Raw genomic sequence first — 6,000 nt, 5'->3', positions numbered from 1 at the left:
CTCCCCGTCTGAAATCTTTAGATTTCATAATTCTTATAATGTCTTCTGGGGATGTCACTGTAAAGCTGAAAAACAAAGGGAAAACAAGCATGCAAGTAATAACAACAACAGTTGTAGTCCAATTGGCATGGTCCAATCTTCAGTTGGATGCATGAAGTCCTCAACAGTGGAATAGACCGTGTCCAAACATAAACCCATCTTCAGATTGGGGAAGCCGCAACGTGCAAACACTTCCACCAACCCAATAATCCGCTGGAGAAAGTTCAATGTTAGAATGTTTCAACAGAGCTGGAGGAATACGTGGCGGTAGGCTCCCTGCAGTGAGCTGTGTCCATAAACAAGGACTTTCTTGTGATGTCCTCCTTCAGCCATCCATGATGATCAATCACTGGGTCCAATTCAAACAGAGAACTGTTCTTAGACAGGCTCGTAGGCCTTGTGATTCTGTCAATCTCGTGACCATATTCTTCTTGTTGCACATTTCGGATGATGAATTGCTCGGCATGTCTGATATCAGCAACGGTAGGGTGTCCTCTACACATATGCCAGCCACAACACTCTGATGTCTTGTTACCGACAAAGGACTGGGTGATGTGAATAAGACGAGCTATGGCCCGCACGACAGCTGACCATCTTGAGAAGCGCTCAAAGCGGAGAGATCTCAGTTTCAATTTTGGTGACACAGAAGTGTAGTGAGTAGAAATGATTGGTCTGATCTCTTTGTCAGACTCTGGTTCCACCAGCTCGTAAATGTTTTGAGAGTCCCTTGAACTGGAATCCTCGTACAGGAGCCTTGGAGGTGACACCCATATGTTGTCATTGAGTTTAGATGCGACGGTGAGTCTCGTCCCTCGGTCAGCTGGATTCATGTCAGTAGGGATGTAGTACCACTGGTCAGGAGTAGAAAAACTTCTGATATGCTCTACTCTATTGCTGATGTAGACATAAAATTGTTTTGTTTGGTTATAGATGTAACCAAGTACCACTTTACTGTCTGTGTAGAAGGTAAATGAATCAATAGCAATGTCCATTTTGTTGTTTCTGGGATGGTAGCGGAGTGTCCCAATCCGTACTCTCAGCGGTCAACTGTCTCAACAGTATCATGCCTTGAATGCTATGGGTGCAATAAACCCCAGAGGATCATAGATGCTGATCACCACAGATAGGACTCCTCGTTTAGTGAATGGTTTATCACAAGCTGACACCTGGAAAGTGAACGTGTCCTGCTTAATATCCCAAAGCAGACCAAGGCTGCGTTGTGTGGGGGGAACATCAGAACCCAGAACAAGATCCCTTACACCAGCAGCGTGATCCTCAGATGGAAATGCTTTCATTACATTTTCACTGTTGGAGATGATTTTGTGGAGTCTAAAATATGCTGTTGACAGCATTTCCTGAGTCCTAGAGAGCAGATCGATAGTCTCTTCACTTGTGGGAAGAGACAAGCCCATCATCTACGTAGAAGTTTCTTTCCACAAATAGACGAGCATCAGACCCATACTCTCTCTCACCTTCTCGTGCTGTCCGTCTTAGTCCATTGATGGCCACTGCAGGCGAGGGGCTGTTCCCAAAGATGTGCACCTTCATCCTGTAGTCTATGACCTTGTTGCGGACATCGTTGTCTTTGTGCCATAGGAATCTAAGGTAGTTTCTGCTGTCTTCTCTCACGATAAAGCAATGAAACATTTGTTGAATGTCAGCCATTACTGCGACAGATTCTTGCCTGAAGCGAATCAGTACTCCTATAAGGCTGTTTAGATTAGGTCCAGTGAGGAGCAGCTTATTTAGGGAGATGCCTTCATACTGAGCACTGGAGTCAAACACCACTCTAATTTGGTCGGGTTTGGGAGGATGGTAGACACCAAAGGATCGAAGATACCAGCATTCTTCACCTTCTTTTAGCGGGGGTGCGGGTTCCGTGTGACCTCTATCAAAAATATTCTGCATGAAGTCGACAAAATGTTTCTCCATCTCTGGCTTTCTCTTTAAGGTGCGTTTTAGGGATGAAAACCTTGCCGTTGTTTGTTGCAAATTATCAGGTAGCATTGTTCTTGGAGAACGAAAAGGTAAAGGTGCTACCCAGCTATTTAAATCGTCTTGGGCGAATTCCTTTTCCACAATCTTTATAAATTCTTTGTCCTCCCTTGCAGGTGCTAGCTGGATGTCTTCTCTTGTAGAGTTGAACACTGTTGACCTGAGTCATCATTACGGGACAGGAATATGTTCGTGTTGTCAGAGGTTTCTTTCTTCCACTTGTTGTCGCTTATCTTCTCTTTCACCCAGTAATGATGTGGGCATGGTTGAAAGTAAGTACTGCGACCATTTGGTAGGTCGTGAGTTTTAAATGAGGAAATCCTCGTGGGTCTCTTCATCTTTTCTATACAGACATTGCCTATGATAACCCAGCCTAGGTCTAAGCGTTGAGCAAAAGGAGCGTCTTGTGGCCCGTTGATTTGCTGACGTACCTTGTGTAGTCGCCGAATGTCTCTGCCAAGCAGGATCAGGATGTTTGCGTTGTTGTCAATAGCTGGTATCTTATATAACCAAAACAAAATTCCACATGGTCAAGTGGAAGAAAACCTCTAGACCACAAACATAGAAAACCAAAAAAGAGAAGACCATGAAGGTCAAAGGGGGATCAGGGGTAGACGTAGTTATGGTAAGGAAGAAGGATATAAATATCTGTCAAAAATTGTCAGTAATACCTCAAAAATAAATATCCTTCACCTATTAATAACCATAAGTATAGATGTATAATAACATTACTCCTTGATACAATAGAAGCTCCATATACGGTAAATAATTAGCATAAAGAGATTTTTTTATTAATTTTTATTAGACAAAAAGTATGAATAGTGACAACATGGAAGCAAGCAGAACACGGGACAGTGAAAATATAAGTAGGGTAATCATAAATAACCAAAGCAAGGAGAAAAACATATGTCCTATGTGTACAGCCGTATGCCAACACACAGCAGATGAATGCACAAAATATTCACAACAAAGTACAGGCTTAAATGGCTGATTGTGCGTATAGAGGTCAGCAACATATAAAAAGGACAAATGTCTCCCTGTGCAAAATAAATAGGGAAGGAGGGGAAACTGTCACACACTGCCTAGCATGATGGCTGCAGCCACTCTCAATAGGGTAAAATACTCCCCTTTTACCATATCTGACGCAGCCATAGTGAAAAACCTAGGTAAAGTGATGGCTGTGTCATAGGCAATATAGCATAGGTGGCATAGGTGGGAGCAAATAAGTAGATATACTATTATATTAAATACCTTCGTCGGGAGGCGTCACGCCATAGGCGAAACGCGCGTCGAGGCTCCCGGTGTCCCACACGTGCCTGCTGCACCCACTCTCTGCTACACTATGACTGAAGGTATTTAATATAATAGTATATCTACTTATTTGCTCCCACCTATGCTATATTGCCTATGACACAGCCATCACTTTACCTAGGTTTTTCACTGTGGCTGCGTCAGATATGGTAAAAGGGGAGTATTTTACCCTATTGAGAGTGGCTGCAGCCATCATGCTAGGCAGTGTGTGACAGTTTCCCCTCCTTCCCTATTTATTTTGCACAGGGAGACATTTGTCCTTTTTATATGTTGCTGACCTCTATACGCACAATCAGCCATTTAAGCCTGTACTTTGTTGTGAATATTTTGTGCATTCATCTGCTGTGTGTTGGCATACGGCTGTACACATAGGACATATGTTTTTCTCCTTGCTTTGGTTATTTATGATTACCCTACTTATATTTTCACTGTCCCGTGTTCTGCTTGCTTCCATGTTGTCACTTTTCATTCTTTTTGTCTAATAAAAATTAATAAAAAAATCTCTTTATGCTAATTATTTACCGTATATGGAGCCTCTATTGTATCAAGGAGTAATGTTATTATACATCTATACTTATGGTTATTAATAGGTGAAGGATATTTATTTTTGAGGTATTACTGACAATTTTTGACAGATATTTATATCCTTCTTCCTTACCATAACTACGTCTACCCCTGATCCCCCTTTGACCTTCATGGTCTTCTCTTTTTTGGTTTTCTAAGAGCTGGTATCTTGCCTGCCAAAGTCCCTAGATGAGGGTGATGGAGTGCAGCCTCTTGAGTTTGAATTTCCTCTCTGTTGGACGGTATCTGGTTGCATTCGACCAGAGTGGGTAAGGGTATCTCCACATTGTTCTCAAGAGAAGACACCATGAGTCCATTGTCTCTTCTCCCAGAGACCTCCGTAACACCGCTGCAGGTGCCCAGAGTGTAGGGGTGAGAGTTTCCCTTTAAGTCAAACATATCAAAGAGTTCTGACCTTGCAAGTGACCGGTTGCTCTGATCGTCCAGGATAACATACACCCTTGCGGTTTTCTCTGGTCGACCCTTGGGATACACATTCACCAGGCATATCTTCGCACACGACTTGTCCCAGAGGCCTTCTCCGCAGACTTCTGTGCATGAAGAAGATATTGTGATTGAACTCACTGCTTGAACAGCATCCTCCCCGCCTTGCCTTGTGGTGGGGGAAGGCGTAAGCTGTGCAGTGTTAGATTGGGATGGATGAAGCGCTTGCACATGCTCCTCGCTGTCACACTCCAAACACTTATTATATATTTTACAGTCCTTAGCAAAGTGTTCAGTAGAAGCGCAGCACCTGTAACATATCCCAAAGTTCTTCAGAAGCTCTTTGCGTTCCTGGAGTGGTTTCTTTCTGAAGCTGATGCACTTCTTTAAGGGGTGAGGTTTCTTGTGAATGGGACACATTCGATTAGGATTCTCAACCTTCTCACCTTTGACGCTCTTATCTTGTGATACTGAAGGTGTGGGAAGAACATCAGTCTTCTTGACGGACATTGGAGCTCAGCGGTTCCTGTAGTTAAGACGTGGACTGTTGTGTTTAGGAGATGAAACAGGGTCGCTGTGTTCTCCATAGGAAAAACTTGGATCGGTCTTACACTCTGCAATATTTTCGATGAACTCGCAGAAGTAGGAAAATGGAGGGACGGAGACTTGGTTTTCCCTTTTGTATTTTGATCCAAGCATGGCCCACTTATTTTGGATATTGGAAGGCAGCTTGGAAACTATTGGGGTTACGCCATGAGCAGTGTCCAGGAAGCTGAGGCCAGGAAGGTATTGGTCTGTTTTGGCCAGCTGAAGCTCTAACAGGAGGTTGCTGAGCTCTTGGAACCTTGTACTGTCCTTACTAGATACCTTTGGAAAATCCTCTAGTTGCTTGAACAGGGCCTTTTCTATGGCCTCAGGACTGCCATAGCTTCTTTCTAGCCTTTTCCATGCAGCGGTGAGACCCGCAATGGGATTACTGATGCGGACGGATTTAAGTCTCTTGACCCGATCCGTGGATTGTGGCCCAAGCCACCCGGTTAGCAGGTCTAGCTCTTCAGCGGTGGTGATGCCAAGGTCACTGATTGTGGTTTTAAAAGTACACTTCCAACCCCTGTGTTCTCAGGTTTATCGTCAAACTCTGTAAGACCGGTCTTAGTTAGATCACGCCAAATCATGTATCTTGCAAAGCCGGTCATATCAGCATTCTCCGATTTTGAAAGGACCGTTGCTGGCTGGATAGCATTGTTCCTACAGTCTGTTCTTTGACCTGGGAATGCAGGTACACATGGTGCAGCGTAGGCGTTCAGTCCATTAACTGGCTTAATGAGCTTAGTTTCTGCCACACATGGGACTGGAATTGTGTGACTGACCGAAGTGTGGTGACTTGCCTGCATAGTGGCCTGCACGTATGTTTCTGTGTATAAGATTTGGTGAGGTGCAGGTTTCCGGTACATTTCGGTGCACAGAGGAGGATCAGGATGGAAGGTTGGCAGCGTATTGTACTGACCTTGGGTGCAGGATGCGGGTAAACACTCTGTGTCCTGTTGTCTCAGGGGAGCATCTGTGCGGTCAGGAAGGATTGCAGGAGCAGGGGTAGCGCTGTATTGGCTTCGTACATAGTCTTTAGTACACTTAAGAGGGTCTTCA

Source organism: Dendrobates tinctorius, unplaced genomic scaffold (assembly GCF_039654945.1).
Source record: "Dendrobates tinctorius isolate UK_male_01 unplaced genomic scaffold, ASM3965494v1 ptg000098l, whole genome shotgun sequence".
Taxonomy (NCBI): domain Eukaryota; kingdom Metazoa; phylum Chordata; class Amphibia; order Anura; family Dendrobatidae; genus Dendrobates; species Dendrobates tinctorius.
The sequence above is the reverse complement of the archived record's forward strand: the minus strand, read 5'-3'. Positions refer to the sequence as shown.